This window comes from Gigantopelta aegis, chromosome 1, assembly GCF_016097555.1.
Source record: "Gigantopelta aegis isolate Gae_Host chromosome 1, Gae_host_genome, whole genome shotgun sequence".
Lineage (NCBI taxonomy): Eukaryota > Metazoa > Mollusca > Gastropoda > Neomphalida > Peltospiridae > Gigantopelta > Gigantopelta aegis.
Genome location: NC_054699.1, coordinates 17,727,180 through 17,749,338, shown reverse-complemented (window position 1 = coordinate 17,749,338; position 22,159 = coordinate 17,727,180). Strand labels below are relative to the sequence as shown.

Sequence of the window (22,159 nt, the reverse complement as noted above, 5' to 3'; positions counted from 1 at the left end):
ATAATTTAATATTTTGGCAAAACCTATCATGACTGGTTGGACAATGATTCGTAAGTGCATGTCAACACAACAATATGAATGTTCAATGAGTTCCGTTTTGTGCACGGACCTCGGCGCATGGTGTAGTGATAAAACCTTATCGGCCTTAAGGCTGGTCGGTCAGGTCAGGTCATAGGGCTTAACGCGCACATTCAGATCAAGCTGTTGTAGCGCACGCCTATCATGGGCGCAGGTGTCAACTTACCAGCTCCTTCGTCCAGAACTGGACAGAAAAAGGTTTGGGTAGGTGAGAGGAGGGACCGCCCACGCTGGCATGTGCAAGAGAGAATCAGCAGCCCGACCCCGGGTAGGTAGTGGGCGAGGACATTGCTCGAACCTTAATTGTACAGATTTATAGTCTGTCCCATCCTTTTGCAAAAAATGTTGTTTTTGTAAATCATTTCTGTTTGGTTTGACGTACGAAGAAAATGCAACGTTTGTGTTTTGTGTTTTCTTTTAGCAAACATGCTTTCTAATTATCGAACACATTGGAAACTGTATTGCGTCTTTTTTTCTGTTTCCTTAAATCTTTCTTTCTTTGACTTTTTCAATAATATTTATTTCTGTTCATATTTAAATTGCAAAAATATATTACTGTCGTAACATGTATGTATTATGGAGAAGGCCTAATAAGTTGTATAACTTGTTATCCATTTGTTCTTTGAAAAGCAATAAAATATGTTTCAATCAAGAAGAAAAGTAAAAGTGTTTTTGAAATAACATTTAAAAAATCCAGGCCCGTACGCAGAAATTTATGGGGGGGGGGGGGGTGCGTAATCGACGGTCCAAAGGCCGGAGTCGCTAGGGGGTGCGGGGGCATGTCCCCCCGATTTTTTTTTTAATCTAGAATGCAGGAGATGCATTTTCCTGCATTCTGGGAAGTAAATTTGTCACATCGTCTGACTACTTTAATTTTTTTTACACATCCACAGATGGACCTCGGTAGACTATGGTGTGTGTGTGTGTGTGTGTGTGTGTGTGTGTGTGTGTGTGTGTGTGTGTGTGTGTGTGTGTGTGCGCGTACGCACCCCTCGCACCCCCCCCCCCCTCCTGCGTACGAGCTTGAAATCCAACTATTTTTGAGTGCAATTTAGAAAACAATTGGCTCAGAAATAAATAACTTATAGTAAATTCCATAGTATGAAAAAGGCGTCCCCTGTGGGAAGGACTAGGCCTATAGATCTTGTTCTGTTTAACCAGCCATGGAAATGACAGCCCTGCCAAAGGCAAAAATTTCGACAGTAATTCATGAGAACAGTCGTGATTGCGCCAAAACTTCCTTTTGACTTGACTTATGGACGTCACATGTGTGATTTATTTATTTTTGTAAGAAAATTAATGTTGATAGTATATCTAGTAATAAATTAAGTCGTGGCACAACTCATTTAAATACTGTTCATGTATTTATGAATAAACTCATTTGATTTGATTTGGGGGCGGGATATAGCCCAGTGGTACAGCGCTCGCTTGATGCGCGATCGGTGTAGGATCGATCCCTGTCTCTCAATATCTGTGTGGTCCTTAACCATATGTCTGACGCCATATAACCGTAAATAAAATGTGTTGAGTGCGTCATTAAATAAAACATTTTTTTTTTTTTTTTTTTTTTTTTTTTGATTTCATTGGATATCCCAAATAGGGCCTCAGCTGGTTTGTCGTTAATTCGTGACGTCGAAAAAACGGATGTGCCGGGATTGCATGCGTATTTTTTGGGGCTTACCAAATAGTATCGATTAACCGCACGTTTCACGCTGAATTGTTTACAAAACGACAACACAAGCAGGTAACAGTATAAACCCGAAATAATATTAAAACTTTTGATTACTGTTCAGTGTTACTGAGTGTAAATATTAGCTAAAAAATAAACCGACATGCTAATCATTAATGTAATGTATTCTGTTTTCGCGCTTCGGTTCTATCCGGCATTGGTCTAATTTTTATTAATATACTACTCAAAAGAATTTAAGGGTCAAAAATTTATAACCAAATAAGTTTCAGAGTGTATTAGATTGATGATGTAAACTACACAATTTTTTTTATTTATTGTTCCATATTTACAAAAAACCACAAATAAACGTCACTGTATACAAGAAAGTCACATGACATGCTGTCAAAGTTGAAGGTTGTCAAACATGGATTTTACACATTAGAACATTCGTTTAATAGTGTGTGAATCCACCCATGGCGCGAATACACTCGACACATCGTTGCCTCATGCTGTTGATCAGACGTCTGAAGAACTCTTGGGGAATGGCCTGCCACTCTGCCATAAGAAGTTGACCCAAATCATGAAGGTTGGCCGGAGGGGCATGGTTATCCCGAACTCTCCTGCCTAATTCGTCCCAGGCGACTCTATTGGGGCCAAGTCAGGCGAATATGCTGGCCAATCCATCCTGGTGATACCTTGTTGTCTGAGAAAGTCCGTTACCACCCTGGCGCGGTGGGGTCTGGCATTGTCATCCTACAGAACTGCTCCGCTGCCAATCTGCTGAAGGCCTGGGAGAACCAACGGCCTGATAATCTCATTCAGATAGCGGATTCCATTCAGATTGCCATCCACCACATAGAGGGGGGTCCTGTGGTGGATAGAGATGCCACCCCACACCATGATGCTGCCACCACCGAACCGGTGACGGTGTCTAACGTTAACGTCAGCGAAGCGCTCCCCAGGACGTCTGTAGACACGAAGCCGACCGTCGTTGAACTGGAGACTAAACCTGGACTCATCAGTGAGCATCACTCGACCCCACTGAACACGTTGCCACTGCAGATGAAGCGTGCACCAGTGACGTCTGGCCGTTCTGTGACGTGGTAGGGGTGGTGGTCGAACAGCCTGGCGACGGCAGCGTAGATTATTGGCTCTCAGACGATTGCGTATGGTTTGATCAGACACTCGAGTTCCAGTCGCAGTCCACAGATTGTCACGTAATCGGCGTGCAGTGGTTGTGCGTTGACGTAGAGCCATATTGGTGATGTAGCGGTCCTCTCTATTTGTAGTGCTTCGGGGTCTTCCCGAACGTGGACGATTTCGAACAGAATTCGTTGCTTGGTACCGTTGCCACAGTCGGCCAACGACACTCTGACTGACATCAAGTCTCAGAGCAACATTTCTTTGCGTATTGCCATCCTGAAGCCAAGCAATAGCCCTTCCTCGATCTTCGATAGTCAGTTGAAGTCGTACCATTGTCGAATTTGGAGTGTGCACCGTACACGAACGCAAGCTCCAATTATACGGAAATTCAGCATTGGGAACATGGAATACACGTGCAAAGCGTGCAAATGGAGCGTTTTGTGAAAAAGCAAGTTATGGGCACTTAGCAGACCTTTCGCTTTCGCCCTAATTTACGTGCAAATGTAAGCATGTTTTCGCCATTAGAACTAGTCGACAGTGTCAATGACAGTGGATTTTAATTCATTTATGGGTTGCTTAGACCCACTTTCGTCAAAATGTAACAATACCACGCGTGACATTATGGTCTAGCTAATATAATTGACATTCAGAAAATAATGTCGAAAATATCGTCTGACCCTTAAATTCTTTTGAGTAGTATATTTATAAATATGTTTAAAGGATTGGTATAACTGAAGGGGACAGGTGGTAGTCCTAACTCAATATAATGTGTATAATATATATTGGCACGGCCCCATTATATATATATCAGAAAACCAACAACTTGATATTCAATATTGTTTCCTAGCAAGCTCGAGGTGTCTGGATCGAATGACCTTGGCGGATCCATTGGCTTTTTCCCTGTCCCAACCAATGGCCCATGTGTCTCTCCCAATGAGTCAAAGGTCATGGCATGTACTGTCCTGTCTATTAAAAAGTGCATATAAAATATCTTTTGCTGCTAACTGTAAAATGTACTGTAGCAGGTTTTCTGTGAAGACTGCAAGGATTATAAAAATGTTTGACATCCAATGATTAATTTATCAATGTGCCTTATTTGTGTCATTAAAGCAAACTTTTAAAACCAACATGTGCCAGGCCAGTGCACACACATTATAATTTTTTGTGGATGTCAGAAAGTGGAGGAAAATGCAACAGAAAAAGAAGCTAGTTAACCCCCCCCCCCCCCCCCCCCCCCCCCCCCCCCCCCCCCCCCCCCCCCATATCTAGGACTGATTTCGGACTAGTTAAAACACTGGAATCTATCTTGTATGTGAATATATAAAAAATAACTATGGTTATGACATCACTTTGTGTGGGGGGGGGATGGGGGGGGGGGGGTTGGAGTGCTTTGAGCTAGTCTATTCCAGTCCATGGAAGATAGAATAGTTTGTGAACATTTTTATGTTAAACTCTTTTAAAATATATACATATATATTTGTTATATTTAACTGTTAAAGCCATTAATTTCTGATTTAATAATACAATGTTAAATGTATATACATACATGTGTCAAGTCAGCTTATTCTCGTGAACTGTTCTTGCACTAGCTAGCAATAAATAGAAAGGCAGGCATTCTGCCAGAAAATAATTCGATGGTATGTGATAAAAACAAAATAGATCATTGGTAGTCACGGACTTGACATCTTTTGAAATAGAACACCACACTTAATCAAGTACTGGTCTGTGAGTGCTAAAATCATGCATAATTGAAAAATACATTTCCTAAGAAGGACTTCTAAATGGATAATGAAATGTGGTACACATAAACTACATACCATTATCTATATAAAATGATATCAGTTTCAGGATGTAATTTTTTATAGTTTGTTTTACATTACACATATGCTGTTCGTCATTGTGGTGCAGGATGGCAATATCCTCATGAAAGTAAACATTAGGGTCTTGGATATAATGTTGTTTTTAAACATGTATAGTACACTAGGGAGATTTTGTAAGCATTTTTGGCCCCCCCCCCCCCCAAAAAAAAACCAACAAAAAAAAAAACCACATTATATATTTGAGATGGATGTGACATTTTGTTTCTTTAAAAATTAATATGTTTTCATGGTCTGACCATGATGTTTATTTTCGTCTTTTGCATTGTGTCTTTCGTAAATGTGACTATTTCATAGCTGTCTAAAAAAAAATTTAATTTTAAATTGATGTTGATCATCATATACTTTTGTTTGACACCCAGTAGCTGATTTTTCATTTGTGCTGGGATGTTGTTAAATATTCATTCAATCACTCAATAAATTTTTCAGATTTCAGAAGGATGTTCTATAATTAATCATCACATAGTTGTAATATTTAAGACTCTTATTTTTAAATTGCCTTTTGCAATGTATTTTGGATTAGGCTACTTTTTTTCATATATAGTCATTAGACTAGAGCAGGGCGCAATACTGCGAGTGAAACACTCGCCTATGCGAGTGAAATTCTGTTATGGCGATTTAAATTTGCAAAACACTAGCCTTTTGGCGAGTAGATTATTTTTTCAGAATGAAGATGTCACTGGAACATTTATTTCACTAATCAGTCAGACGACACATATACTAATGATCGAAACTGTAAAACATACACTTCCGCATTTTGCCCTGTTTGCGGATATCACACTCGGAGCTCTCCGGCCGACTTGACGATCGAGGTGTTCGGAAAGCCTCGTGACACATCGGGGTTTTCCGATTGTAAATGAGTTTTCACAAAGCATTGGACCAATTGCTTCGCAGCCAATTTGTTTGCACCTAAAGTTAAGCTAAATGTTACATGGCGGGAATATACTAAATGAATTTTAAAAAAACGTTCGAGAAAGTTGTTGGTAACGATAGCATATCGTGAACAAAAATAAATAAATAAATAAAATACGTCCTAGTTTCAGTAACTGTAGCCGTCGGTATACTTGTCGGAATCGCGTAACCCAATTAAAAAACGGTTTACAAAGGAAAGTAAAACAAAATAGGGCCTAATTGATGATTTGTTTCTGGATTCTTGGAAACGGATGTTTTAGGAGTTATGTTGCCTGGCGAGTAACAATCTCTAGTTGGCTAGTATTTTTTTTCATTCACTAGCCAGTTGGCGAGTAAATATAAAGTGCTGCTTTGCGCCCTGTAGAGCCCCTCCCAACCCCACAACACTAAAAACAAATTAAAAAATAACGTAACATTAAATTTTTCTCTAATGTTATTAAGGAATATTTTTGGAAAATCAAAATGAAAACCCTACACACACAAAAAACAACCCACCCACCCTTCCAGGCCTTGACCATAACCTGTTTGGTAGTCCTCAGTAAAAATTGGTAACTCCATAATTTTTATAAATTAAAAAGAGAGAGAAAAAAGCAAAATCATTAATTTTTATTTAAACATGTTGTTTTAGGTATTTAATCATCTTGTTGATTGCGGAGTACCTGGATGTGCAAGAAAATTAAATCTAGTAGCCTGGTGGACTACTGGGTTTAGATATCTGGTAGCCCAAACAACAAATTAGTAGCCCAAACACTCCGGGCTTTCGCTAAGGTCAAGTCCTGCCTTCTGTTGCTATTTGACCGGCCTCGGTGGCGTTGTGGTTAGCCATCGGTCTACAAGCTGGTAGGTACTGGGTTCGAATCCCAGTTGAGGTATGGGTTTTTTAATCCAGATACCGACTCCAAACCCCGAGTGAGTGCTCCGCAAGCCTCAATGGGTAGGTGTAAACCACTTGCACCGACCAGTGATCCATAACTGGTTCAACAAAGGCCATGGTTTGTGCTATCCTGCCTGTGGGAAGCGCAAATAAAAGATCCCTTGCTGCCTGTCGTAAAAGAGTAGCCTATGTGGTGACAGCGGGTTTCCTCTCAAAATCTGTGTGGTCCTTGACCATATGTCTGATGCCATATAACCGTAAATAAAATGTGTTGAGTGTGTCGTTAAATAAAACATTTCTTTCTTTCTTTCTGTTGCTATTTGTGTTAGGTTATTAGTAAGCTATTTTTCTCAAATTGTTTCAGTCCATTTTTTGGACCCTAGTAGGTAAAATAAAAATTCCCCTGCTAAAATTACAAAAACACTGCAGGTAATTGTTTAAGAGACTTACAGGTAGATGTATGTACAATCATTTCGTCTTCTATTTAGCTGAGGCTGAGCTTGTGACTATGTTATATATTTAATTTTTTTAATTTTATAAATACATCTTGGAGGTTCTAATTTTTCAGTTCCAAATTCTTCAATTACCCTGTCTTATTTTCAGCAGGCCATAATTGTTTTGGCCTGCTTTTTAAAAAAAAACCTAACAGCAGACCCAAGGTTTCTGCCAGAGGGTAAAATGGGTGTGGCACCTTACCCAAATTTGTTTGGAGATTTAATTTTTTTTAATTTACCTTTTGACAAAATTAATGACTCTTATCATTAATGTATGATTTTCTTAACCCTAACCTTAAACCTAACCCATTTTCTTTCTGAGGGAGGCCCACCATAGCCCTTATCGACTGTGGTTGCATTCAACACACATAGTTTAAATATTCAATTTCATAGCGCCATACCCAAAAAATTATTTCTGGCAGAAACACTGAGACCATATTTTTCTTCCTACTTCGAGCCCTATTCAGGGAACATTTTGTTTTTAAAATCTTAATTAGGGATATTTCTAGTCATCTGAACATTTACTAGCATCTACTGTTTAATATTTTTAAATTGTGTAGCGATCTTTGAAACTTGCGTAGGTATCATGACGTGATACTGAATAAAATGTTCCCTGTTATTGTATCACTATTACATGTATTATAGTGGTCAAGGATTGATTCCTGTCGGTGGGCCAATTGGGTTATTACTCATTCCAGCCAGTGCACCATGACTGGTATATCAAAGGCTATGGTATGTGCTATCCTGTCTGTGGGATGGGGCATATAAAAGATCCCTTGCTACTAATGGAAAAAATTTAGCAGGTTTTCTCTCTATGACTAAATGTTTGACATCCAGTAGCCAATGATTAATAAATCAATGTGCTCTAGTGGTGTTGTTTAAAAAAAAACCAAAAAAACTTTAACTTTCACTTCTTATTTCAAGCCTTGTATCACTTTTACGGTACATATATTATAAAAACTTGTTGATATATTACCAGTGGGAATTGATTATGTGGAAAGCAACCTTGAGTTTATCGTGTGTCTTGACATTTTAGAACACCAGACTGTACATTTATTATTAACATCTGTCTTGGATATTATCCAGGCCTGTCATGTAAAGCCATAAACCATTGTACTACACATATCTTTGTAATATAATTCCCATAACATGTGTCAGTCATTCACAAGCACTGGCACACACACACACACACACACACACACACACACACACACACACACACACACACACACATTACATGCATGGGATTGAATGGCCTTGTCTTTACTGACCTTGTCACACCTGACACGGGCTAAAACTAGGTTGTGAATCAGTCATGCTCCCAAAGCATGTCACTATTACCGGTACTAGTATTTTGGCTCATTCAGACTGGAGGAGACCGGTGCCTGTAATGTATGGCTACAAGCATTAAAATACACAAGGCGCGGGACGTAGCTCAGTGCCAAAGCACTCGTTTGATGTGCAGTCGGTCTGGGATCGATCCCGGTCGGTGGGACCATTGGGCTATTTCTTGTTCCAGCCAGTGCAAAGGCGGTGGTATGTGTTATCCTGTCTTTGGGATGGGGCATATAAAAGATCCCTTGCTACTAATGGAAAAATGTAGTGGGTTTCCTCTCTGACTGTTTCAAAATGACCATATGTTTGACATCAATAGCCGATGATTAATAAATCAGTGTGCTCTAGTGGTGTCATTATTTCCAATAAGAGAATAAAAACCGGACTGCACCGTACACATTGAGTATGAAGGAAATGTTTTATTTAACGATGCACTCATCATATTTTATTTACCGTTATATGGTGTCAGACATATGGTTAAGGACCACACAGATATTGAGAGAGGAAACCCACTGTCGCCACTTCATGTGCTATTCTTTTCGATAAGCAGCAAGGGATCTTTTATATGCACCATCCCACAGACAGGGTAGCACATACCACGGCCTTTGATATACCAGTCGTGGTGCACTGGCTGGAACGAGAAATAGCCCAATGGGCCCACCGACAGGGATCGATCTCACACCGGCCGCACATCGAACGAGCCTTTTACCACTGGGCTACGTCCCACATGAGTCTGAATGCTTTCATTGGAAATAAGCTTTTACCAGTGGACTATGTCCCGCCCATTTTGTTTTTATTATATACCCTCAAATTATTTGTTTGGCAGAAAATCTGTACATCCAATCTGAATGAGCCTTCAGTCTGGACTGAAAGTTGTGACTGTATTGGCAAGTTATTACACAATTGATCTTAAAAGGGACTTTCCTGAGTTTGCAAACTCAGCCATTGTAAGATGTTTGCGACAACAGAATCTTGTTGGCTTTGGCAACTACTAGTCTATTTCATACTAAATACATTTTCTTGATTAGAATACCAGTGCAGGATTTCTGTTAGAAGGTAAAACTGGTATGGCACCATACCCAAATTGTTTTGCAGATTTTTTTTTTTTTAAGTTAACCTTTTGACAAAATTAATCAGTGTTATCATTACTGTATGATTTTCTTCACCCTAACCCAGTTTCCCTCTGGGGGAGGCCCCCATATCCACTGTTGACTGGTTGCATTTAATTCCACAGTGCTATACTCAAAAATTTCTTTCTGACAGAAACACTGCAGTGTCTGTATATCGAATGTGTTTGCAGTCGTATACTAATGATTGTAGCACTGTTTTTACTTTAATTTGTGATATACATTTTTTCGTATGTACAAAATTATTGAGAGGTAAAATCCAGTCTGGGCTACTATAAGCAATTAGGACAACAACAAACACCTTGTAAATAGACGCTGATAATTTAAATAAGAAAATGTATTTAATTTGTATGTTACCTCATTGAAAAGGCGCTATTGGTTGGAAACATTTTACAATGGTTGTAAAGTCAGGACTGTCCCTTTGATACTACATGCACAGTGGCAATACAGGCATGGGTACAGGAGGGAGTCCCAATACCCATGCTCAAAGCGAATTGAAAAACCAAAAACAATTCCCCTATATATTAGTAATAAATTTTAATGTATATAACGAACTATGTATAGCAAATTAACTGTTAAAACGAACAATTTTTTTTGTTAAAATTGTGAATTTCAGTGTAAATTAGTGCATATACAGCAAACCGATCACAATTGTTTTTTTTATCTTATATGTATCTTATCAATCAATAGCATTAACGGCAATGCCTCAAAAATGACCATACTGATAAGATCAGTCAGATAACGTCCGTGTGGATTTACATATAGTCTATTGGCATCAATTAAGGGAGTAATGTATTGAACAATTAATGGTATGATCTCACTTCCCTGCTATTGTTCGCTTGTGTAAGTCTGCATCGCTTTATTGACATTTTGCCGGTATCCCACAAGAAGACTGACACATACAACTCACTTGCATCTTATCAATCAGTAGCATTAGCAACAATGCATCCAAAATGACTGCACTGATAAGTCCAATCAGATAACTTCTGCTTGTCGTTACGTAGTAGATTGGTATCAATTAAGAGATTAATACAGTGAGCAATGAACCGTCTGTTCTCACTTCACTGCTATTGTGTACTTGTTTAAGTGCTGGTATCTAACAATACGACTAACACATGAAACTCACTATACAGTCATTGTAATTAGCGTTAAATAACTGGATATTTTGTTTTGAAGGTAGGTAACACAAATGTTATGAAATGTTGAATAGTATTCAGTAGTTGTGCAATCATGACGACACGATAACACTGTTTTCCAAAGTAAAGTTAATGTAGCTACGCCTGCGTTTCATTTGATTGCCTACATCACTGTAGCCCTGCAGGCTATGAGACCAACACTAAGCATACAAAAATAAGCAACTTTGTTTTAAAACGTGACTAACTGAACACTCATTTGATTCAACATGCTGTATTTATTTGCATATTTACTTCTATTGGTGATAATAAATGAAATATTAAAAAACCCACCCCACTAATTCTTGTGTTTATGGTGTTTAAATTTGAAAAATCCAAAATGGCCGACTTCCTGAATGAAAACGGCTAACTTCGGTAAACTAACTACTGCTATAACGTACAGATGTTCCTGGTCCCTTGCAGTTCGTTATAAGAGTATTTTACCGTATTTCATAACATATGGGGTGAGGGGGGGGCTTGACATAGCGCAGTGGTAAAGCACTGGCCTGATGTACCGTCGGTCTATGATTGATCCCTGTCGGTGGGCCCATTGGGCTATTTCTTATTCCAACCAGTGCACCCGACTGGTATATCAAAGGCTATGTGCTATATCCTGTCTGGGATGGTTCATATAAAAGAAGCCTTGATATTAATGAAAAAATGTAGTGGGTTTCTTCTCTACATCAAAATTACCAAATGTTTGACATCCAATAGACGATTATTAAGAAATAATGTGCTCTAGTGGTGTCATTAAACAAAACAAACATAACTTTCTTTGAACAGTTGTGTACACCAGCCATCAAATTTACTAGTTCCTTACATGAAACGAATGCTTCTATAGTTCCAGGTGATGCCGAAGGAAATGTAAAGCCAATTGGAAAGTGTGCTGTAATGTTTTTCTATAATTACACACTAACTGGTCTGATTCAAGGTATTTATAGTAACTAATATGCTGTAATGAGTTTCAGCCCCATCGGGTGTTCTGCATGATTCAGCCACTGGCATCTGCATGTTTTGTCGGAATTTTTATGAATACTTTAAACTTAAATCAGTGTGTATTGTGTCTGTGAGCAAGTGCTGTATCCGCAGATGTTCAGTCATGCATAAGAAGAAGAAAAAGACATCAATATATTTGCATCTGAGCATTTCATGATTGGTCCTTTTACTCTTTGATCACAGGCGTAAAGGATTTTATATTTGGGTGCCAGCTACACTGCCTGTGAGTCATGCTTTGGAGCAACAGACAAATATAAAAGATGGTGGGGGGGGGGGGGGGGGGGAGAAGTGTGATTGGCTATACCAGTGCCTTTGATCTATACAGTGAAACCCCTCTAAACCAAACACCCTAGGGACCAAGACTAATGTCTGCTTTTAAGAGGGATCCGGTTTAGAGAGGTTAAGTTCTATCTTGGCTTTTGAAAAGGGACTCTGCGTCTGGTTTTGAGGGAATTCTGGTATACAGAGGGTCCGGTCTTGAGAGGTTTCACTGTACTTTATTTTACTTTTCATTCCCAGTTGCACATGTACTGATTGCTTAGATATACACTTGTAATAATTTTGCAATTTGTTTTTTTATGAAGGAAATTTTATCATCTCATTTTAAACATATATACAAGTATACATTGTATATATATTATAGTAATATTTATCCTATAACTTAACCATGATATCCATGTCATAAACCCATGTGATAATTTAGTGTATTAACCCGGTTAATAATGGTATGTAAATTTGCAAGATCTCTAGGTAATGTGTAGCTGTGGATGGGTCATTTGCTTGCTAATTACAAGCCAACAAGACCTATGTACCTGAGCATAACGTTTTCAAAGATTTAGTTAAAATGGGTGACCTGAAACATATTTGTGTTAATTGTGATGATGTCATTTTACTGATGGCGGCGACTTTAGTACTGTGATTTACTAAAAATTTAATTAAAATGTTATTTTAGAAGTGTTATAGGATAAATAGAATTTGCTACTCATGTTTTTTAATATGTAAAATATCAACCTCGTCTATGTTAATCGGTATTTGTCTTGGCAGAGCCTCGACAAATACTGATTAACATACATGTAGACGAGGTTGATATTAAAAAACACTTGTGACGAATCCTCTATACAAAGACGTAGCCCCCATTATGCACAGTACACATGTGCCTAATGGAAAAAAATCTGGGAATAGGTCAAGGCTGTCTGTAATTGTTCTATAAAATATCCTCTTAAAATTGACTCGAAAAAAAAGATGGAAAAAAAATGGGTCAGGAAAGGCTCAGAATGCATCTACAAGCATCCTGAGTTTCAAAATGTTCACGGGGGGAGGCTCCCCAAATCCCTCTGCTCAGACATGCCTTTGGCGTGCATAATGCTAAAAAATATTCTGGCTACGCCCCTGCTATATATCTGTTTTATTTGCAATTTCAGATGAGTGAAACCTAATACAGCGATTCTGTGTAAAAAAACATTAAGACAGTAATTTGGTAAGTAAATGATTTGTCTAACTTTTAAGTGATATAACACTCTTATTACTGAAACAACCACAATATTTAGGCGCCAGAATCTTTATTTATGTCTTTGGATCTAAAATAAGGCTGCACGCATGGTTACAAGATTGTCTGAAAACACAAGTTCATCATCTCTGTTAAAGACTCTACCAATCCCAGCATGAGCATTCCCATTCTGGAGCTCCACGCGGTAAGACGTGTTTGTTTCGCTTGTGCACACTGCACGTGCTTTCATGTGCTCGACTTGGGGGGGGTCCTTCATTTCGTTGTTTTTGTCAGCGAAATGAAGTTTTCTACTGGGATGTATGCGGCCATTGGAACTGATTGAACGCTGGAACGCTTCTCGTTTCGACAGCCTGCACCACCAGGTTGGATTCTTTTTTAGCGAGATTCCTTGCCTCCACGTCATTTCTCCGTCTGACTGTCGACTTGTTTATTTCGTGACTCGTATGACGGCCATTCTGCAGAACGCCACGGTTGTTCGCGTTTAGTCTCTACATGTCCGAGCCTGTCCTAGCAGCACTGGAAGATTGACAGTCCCACTCTAAGAAGAAATAGGAAGCGGGGTCGGCCCCTACAACTCTTTTTCTAGACTTTACCTTGCTTTATAGTGATACCATCTCGTATCCTCCGGAGTCGGGCCCGTCCGCACCACTATACCAACCCATGACGACTGGACTATACCCTAGTCTGATACTCTCTCTCGTTCAGACGGATCCGGCTTCTCAAGATCTGTATTTCAGCACAGCACTACACCTACAACGTCTATCGACTGTCAATCTAGGGGTTTTCTTGATGGGATGCAACCCATCTCGTCCCTTTAAGCTGTGCACCCAAATGGCCTTAACGAAGCCACTCGCGTGGACATATCGATTGGACTTTAAACTTTTAGATCTGCGTTCAAAATTTTATGTCGAAATTACTTTAATTTTTTTTATTTTATTAAATAGTCCGATCCTCTCTTCTTTCTCTTATTTAATTTTGAACTGTCCTTCTAAAATGCTCCAAATTATATAAATATTCGGCCGAGCAGTCAATTCTTTTTATTTTTGGCTTGTAACCTTTTAATTATTTTATTTATTCTATTAACTTTTTTACTAATTGCTATTTTCAAAATTCTGCCCATTTTCACTCCTGTTTTTTGTGCATAGTTTTAACATGTACTGTTACAGATCAAGTTTGACTTTATAGCAATATACCCATTTTTGACAGAGTTGTTGCCCTTGAATTTAGGATCTACGAAAATGTGTTTTTCGAACTTGTGTATAATGTTAACATGCACTGTACTATAACAGATAAAGTTCAAATTTCAATTTACTCGTGTTTCACAGTTAAACCTTTGACTGGAAATTAATTTTGTAGAAGGTACCGATCTTTACTTTAATTTTAGGCTGGAAGCAAATGTTAGACACTGAGATTCCAAAAGGTAGTCTTATTAGACATATGATACATCATGTATTTGGTCATTTTTTCAAAAGCAGTGTGAAAAAGATTAAGGGACTGGAGCCTAATTCACAAAGCTCTCTTAGGCTCTGCTAGGGAAGGAAATGTTTTATTTAACGACGCATTCAGCACATTTTATTTACGGTTATAAGGCATCGGACATATGGTCAAGGATAACACAGATATTGAGAGAGGAAACCCGTTGTCGCCACTTCATGGGCTACTCTTTTCGATTAGCAGCAAGGGATCTTTTATATGCACCATCCCACAGACAGGATAACATATACCACGGTATACCAGTCATGGTGCACTGGCTGTAGCGAGAAATATCCCAATGGGCCCACCGACGGGGATCGATCCCAGACCGACCGCACATCAAGTGAATGTTTTACCACTGGGCTACGTCCCGCCTGTCTGCTAGACAACAAAGCATTCTCTTTGCAAGTCTTTTAACACTGCACTGCGATATCGCAAAGTTGCGAGAGTTCAGTGAATTAGGTCCCAGTCTTGAGTTTGCCTCAGCTGTTTGATGCTTCCGACTATCAGTCTGTTTGGTGAAGAAGATTATATATTAATTAAATGTATTTTCGTGTTGGAAACATCTTAAAATGGCTGAAAACTCAGTACAGTCGTATTAGAAAACTTTTGCACTTGGTGGGAGTCCGTACCAGGATGCGAACCCAGCACCTGTCAATGTACCAGCCGTAAACACTAAACTACCAAATGAAATCTCATAGATGACAATAGTAACATATGTGGCTAAAACTCAAACCTGCAGCCCCATTTGGCTATTTCTCGTTCCAGCCAGTGCTCCACAACTGGTATAACAAAGGGGTCAAGCTGCTCATTTCTGAGATAACGGGTAGTGTCTAGGACTACCCTAGTCCCGCACAAAATTAAGAGTCGATTTTTTTACAGGTACCCATACATGTTTCAAGCACAAGGCTGCTTGACACAGTGGTACTAGATGAAATAAAATTGCATAAATTTTTTGCCCAGATGAAACTTTTTTTTTTACAACCAACACACTCATGTTTATCACCAATCACAGGACTTGTGGGTGTTCACTTCTCTATCAAAAGTTGGGTGCACCTCGAACTTTGACCCAGCTGGAAGTTATTTGGTTTAGTACTACCTCTAATTTGTGCGCAACAGACTTTTTGTCTGTTCTGAGCACACCTATAGATACATGTAGGTCTTCTTAGTGCAGTAATGTTAATAATAGCTGGTAAAAAGTTGTACATGTTCAGAAATGCATTCCAAGTTATTTTAATCTAACTACAACTTAACATTCCATTGATTTTTGAGGTGAAATGTTTTGAGATTAGCATTTATTTCATTTCAACTTATTTTCTTGCTTATATCCAACTAAGGTTCAAGCATGCTGTCCTGGGCACACACCTCGGCTGTCTGGGCTGTCTGTCCAGGACAGTGGGTTAGTTGTTAGTTGGTTAGTGGTTAGTGAGAGAGAAGATGGTGTAGTGGCCTTACACCTACCCATTGAGCCCTTAATAACTCGCTCTGGGTTGGAGCCGGTACCGGGCTGGGAGCCCTGTACCTACCAGGGTTTCTGCCAGAGGGTAAAATAGGTATGGCGCCATACCCAAAATGTTTTGCAGATTTTTTCTTTAAAGTTAACCTTTTGACAAAATTAATTACTCTTATCATTACTGTATGATTTTCTTAACCCTAACCCTAAACTCGACCCATTTTCTTTCTGGTGAGGCCCCCAATACCCTACTGTTGACTGTAGTTGCATTCAATTCCATAGCGCCATACCCAAAAATTTATTTCTGGCAGAAACACTGCCTACCAGCCAGCCTGTAGTCCGATGGCTTAACCACTGCCCCACCGAGGCCGGTAGGAGATTAGCCGGTAGGAGATTAGCATGTTTATATTTAATTTGGGTATACATATTTTGGGCACCCCCTTTTTCGCCTCAGCTTTGGTGTAGTCTAAAGCCCTTCATTTTCATTCCCAGTCTGGAGCTCGTCGCGGTAAGACGTGTTTGTGCAGACTGCACATGCTTTCGTGGCTCGACTTGGGGATCCTTCACTTTTGTTGTTTTTATCAGTGAAGTGAAGTTTTCTACTGGGATGTATGCAGCCATTGGCACTGATTGAACACTGGAACGCTTCTCGTTTTGACAGTCTGCACCACCAGGTTGGATTCTTCTTTAGCGAGATTCCTTGCCTCCACGTCATTTCTCCGTCTGACTATGTTGACTTGCTTTTTTTTGTAACTCATATGACGGCCATTCTGCAGAACGCCATGTTTGTTCGCGTTTAGTCTCTACATGTCCGAGCATGTCCTAGCAGCACTGGAAGATTGACCGCCCCACTCTATGAAGAAATAGGAAGTGGGGTCGGCCCCTACTACTCTTTTCTAGACTTTACTTTGTTTTATTGTGATACTATCTCGTATCCTCCGGAGACAGGCCAGTCTGCACCACTATACCAACCCATGACGACTGGACTATACCCTAGTCTGATTTTCTCTCTCGTTCAGACGGATCCGGCTTCTCAAGATCTGTATTTCAGCACAGCACTACACCTTCAATGTCTATTGACTGTCAATCTAGGGGTTTTCTTGACGGGATGCAACCCATCTTGTCCCTACAAGCTGTGCACCCTAACGGCCTTAACGAGGCCACTCACGTGGACATATAGATCAGACTTTAAACTTTTAGACCTTCTTTCAAAAGTTTGTCGAAATTACTTTCTTTTTTTAATATTATTAAATAGTCCGATCCTCTCTTCTTTCTCTTATTTATTTTTGGACTGTCCTTCTAAAATGCTCCAAATTATATAAATATTCGACCGAGCAGTCAATTCTTTTTATTTTTGGCTTATAACTTTTTTCTTCTTTTTAAAAAATTCTATTAACTTTTTTACTAATTGCTATTTTCAAAATTCTGCCCATTTTCAACTTTACCCCCCCCCCCCCCATCTTATCTAATTTCTTTTTAACCACCCGATCTAATCTAGCGACCAAATTTAATGAGTAGAATTTTCTTCATTAATTATATTAGAGATTTTTGGATGTAAATTTCAAAATTGTCCGCTTAATTTTGTTCTGTCCCGGGACAAGCCCCTGTCTATCCAGAGACAGGCCCCGGGACGGACATGCTTGAAACTCTAGTGGTATATGAGCATGTAAAAAATTATTCGCACTCGCATTTTCATTAACATAGGGGCGGGACGTAGCCCAGTGATACAGTGCTCGCTCGATGCGCGGTCTGTGTGGGATCGATCCCCGCCGGTGGGCCCATTGGGTTATTTCTCGTTCCAGCCAGTGCACCACGACTGGTATATCAAATGCTGTAGTATGTACTACCCTGTCTGTGGGATGGTGCATATAAAAGATCCCATGCTGCTAATCGGAAAGAGTAGCCCATGAAGTGGTGACAGCGGGTTTCCTCTCTCAATATCTGTGTGGTCCTTAACCATATGTCTGACCATATACAAAATGTGTTGAGTGCGTCATTAAATAAAACATGTCTTTCTTTCTTTCTTACATTAACATGTACTAACTGCCAGTCTAGCAAGAAAAACTGTTCATGAGTAAGGAGAAAGTAATATTATTCATGACACGTATATACAGTGCCATATATATACATTGTTCATGAATATTCACAATAAATTCTGTATAATGAGTTTCCTTTTTCTCTCCTACTTACATATTTATAAGCTTGCTACCTTGAGCTATTTTGCTGACATTTTATATTTATAAGTAACATTAACTAAAAATGAATAAACAGCATTTGTTTCTGAAATATGGCTGTGTAAAACATACAGATTACAATGTGTCAAAATAGTTGTAATCAGTGTTCGAGATTAAAAGTTTTGTGCAGTATCCCAGTTGGATACTAACATTTCAAAATCTGGTATCCCACCTGAGAATTTAGTACCCCACTTAAATGAAATTCATAAATAACATCGTGACAAACTTGGACAACACTGTTCTTGTTCCCTGGCTATTGCTACACTGATAGCACTATCGAAATCACAGAATTCACAATCAAACGAAATCAGCAGACAAATTTGCTTTGTCCATTTTGGTGTAATACTGATATAAATTACGATAACGATTACCATGTCTGTAATAATTAAAGGGGGAAAATATAATAAAAAAGAAAAGCACAAGTCTACTTGTTGACAGTATTATTGAAATCAACACAATGTACAACTGGACAAGAGATGACTTCGGCTTATACACGAGGCCGATGATTTTGTACTTGATATTTAGGGTCATTGACCCGGTCAGACTAAGAGGTCGGCTTATATAAGGAGTCGGCTAATACACAGCAATATACGGTAGTATTTATCAGTAATCTATAAGTGTTCTTGACATTACTAATGATAAACCTACCTGTATCAATTGTTTGCAGACGTGGGATCAATATCTCAAATAAAATTTGAAAGGAGGAAACATCCAACAAAAACAATCGCAACTTAGCGGTTCTCAGTCTATTGCTGCACCACTATTGCTCCAGTGTGACATTAGACTGAGTACGAGTTGGGGAAAATATTGTTACGGTGTAGCATTAGACTGGGTGCGAGCTCGATAATACCTTGCTGCTAATAGAAAAACGTAGTGTGATTAATAAATCAATGTACTCTGATGGTGTTGTTAAACAAAACAAACTTTAACTTTAATTTTTGGGCGGTACATAGTAAAGCGCTCGCTTGATGCATGGTTGGTTTGGGATCGATTCCAGCCAGTGGGTCTGTTTGGCTGTTTCTTGTTCTAGCCAGTGCACCACCACTGGTATATCAAAGGCAGTGGTATGTGCTATCCTGTCTGTGGGATGGTGCATATAAAAGATCTCTTGCTACTAATGGAAAACTATAGACATACAATATTCGATTATTAATAAATAAATGTGCTCTAGTGGTGTTGGTAAACAAAACAAACTAACTTTTTAACTTTTAATTGAGTTATTGGCTTTATCCTGCAACTTCAAGTTAGAATGGTGCCTTGACTTGTATCATATCATTTCAACTTATTTTCATGCTTGTATCCAATTAAGGTTCAAGCATGCTGTGCTGGGCACACACCTCAGCTATCTGGGCTGTCTGTCCAGGACAGTGGGTTAATTGTTAGTTGTTAGAGAAGAGGGTGTAGTGGTCTTACCCCCCATTGAGTAGTTAAAACTTGTTCTGGTTGGGAACCGGTACCGGGCTGCGAACCCTGCACCTACCAACCTCATGTCCGATGACTTAACCACGACACCACCGAGGCCAGTCTGACCTGTATGAACGATTCAATCTACACATGTGCCTGTGCATGTGCATTGTGCAATATATCTCAAGGTTTAACATCTTGCTATTTTGTCCTTGGGTGGCCTCTAGAAGGTGATAACTGGGTTGTACATTCAGCATATAGAAATAACAGTGTACAGCACAAAGATCATCAAGCTGGTCAACTCTTTCAGTAGATGTTATAGCCATTATTATTAGTCCTTGAAACTCGTGAAAAGTGAGTACCCTGTATAGATAGGTGCTAAGTGTATGCATGCATGTATCTTGAAGATACTTTAAAGAAATTTATTTGAAATGTTTGGCCTTAGAACTGATTTATTTGACATGACATTGTGTGTATTGTGTGAAAGAATATATACCATGGGGCTATAACAGGCTTTCTACCAGAAAATAATAATTTGAGGCTATGTAATAAAATAAAAAAACCCAGATCATAAGTGTCCCTACTAGGTAGGTTACCTTTGACACCCAATAGCCGGTGTGTAATTTTGTGCCGGAGTGTCGTTAAACATTCACTCACTCACTCACACTTACTCACTCACACACTCACTCACTCATTCATTCATTCATTCCAGTGGTACAGCGCTCGCCTGATGGTGAGCCTATTGGGCTATTTCTTGTTCCAGCCAGTATTCCACAGCTGGTTAACAAAGGCTGTGGTATGTACTGTCCTGTCTGTGGAATGGTGCATATAAAAGATCCCTTCCTGCTAATCGAAAAAAGTAGCCCATGAAGTGGCAACAGTGGATTTCCTCTCTCAATATCTGTTTGGTCCTTAACTATATGTTTGATGCCATATAACTGTAAATAAAATGGGTTGAGTGCATCATTAAATAAAATATTGATTGATTGATTGATTGATTGATTGATTGATTCATAGGTTTGAAATGTTTTGAAAATGGACACTACATTTCATGTGCTTTGACAAATTTTCTCTAAAAATGATAAATTAATATATGTCCATTGATTTTGCATAATTTTAGGGTATATAATTTTACTCTCTGTATCATCTGGAAAAAATCCTGTATAAAGGTTTTCCATTTAAATTTAATGAAAATGATAAAAAACAACGACAACAACAGGAGGTGCCTATGTACTGGTATAGTGTTGTTTATAGGTATACCGACTCAACTGTATAACTTTTGCCCTGTGTATGGTGTTGAAGTATCGCTCACAATGTATTGCACCTGGTCAACACATGATATGGGGTCAGGATGTAGCTCGGTGGTAGAGCGCTCATCCGAGGTGTGGTGGGTCGCACGATCGATCGCCCTTGATAGACTTAATGTTTCTTTTCTGTCCCAACCAGTGCCACATGATTGATATGTCAAACATAGTTGTATGTACTGTCCTGCCTATGGGAAGTGGACAAAGGATCCCTTGCTGATCTTGTTGGTAGAAGCAGCAAGTTTCTTCTTTCTTTTGACCCAGGGGCTGGATTTAGCTCAGTCGGTTGAGTGCTCGCCTGAGGTGCTTGTGTCGCAGGATCGAACCACCTCGGTGGACCCATTCAATTATATGGCTTTTTCTCGTTCCAACCAGTGCACTACAACTGGTCAAAGGCCGTGGTATGTGCTATCCTGTATGTGGGGAAAGTGCATGTAATAGACCCCGTGCTACTAATGAAAACATGTAGCAGACCTGTTTCCTCTGATGACGAGTCAAAATTATCAAATGTTTGATATCCAATAGCCAATGATTAATAAATCAATGTTCTCTAGTAGTGTCATTAAACAAAACAAAGTTTAACTTTCTTTTGACCAAATGTCAAAAAAAGATCTACCTGTATATGGTACTTGATTCATGTATGGTATAATATGATCCACAAGATTTCTGCCAGAGGGTAAAACGGGTATGACGCTATACCCAGTTTTTTGTGGAGATTTTATTTTCTTAAGTAGACCTTTTGACAAAATTAATGACTCTTTATCATTATTATAAATATTCAATTTCATAGCGCCACACCCAAAATTTTTATTCCGTCAGAAACACTGCTGTGTATGGTATTTGATCCATGTATGGTATAATTTGACCCACCTGTATATGGTATTTGATCCATTTATGGTGTAATTTGATCCATCTGTATATGACATGTGATTCATGTACAGGGCTCAAGCTAGGTCTAAATTTTAGGGAGAAGTGACTTCTCCCTCCAGACCTTGAGAGGGAGAAGTTTTTAACCAGAGGGAGACTTGAATTTATTTCTAAATTTTTTTGTAAATTACTTGCGTTTTTTATGCTAAATCACGTGAAGCCCCTTTTTGCAGACACTGA

The 22,159-nt window shown here is 39.1% G+C and overlaps 1 protein-coding gene across 2 annotated transcripts in view; it reads left to right on the top strand.

The window, feature by feature from the left end:
* Window positions 1–1,546: 1,546 nt before the first annotated feature.
* Window positions 1,547–22,159, top strand: part of LOC121371482 (kidney mitochondrial carrier protein 1-like) — a 76,151-nt gene continuing 55,538 nt past the window's right edge. Inside the window, exons 1-3 of one of the 2 annotated variants that reach the window (XM_041497421.1) lie at window positions 1,547–1,822; window positions 11,523–11,612; window positions 13,099–13,154. The gene's annotated coding sequence lies outside the window, so the exon portion shown is untranslated. The remainder of the gene's footprint in view (window positions 1,823–11,522; window positions 11,613–13,098; window positions 13,155–22,159) is intronic. The other variant, XM_041497412.1, reaches the window with a different exon arrangement.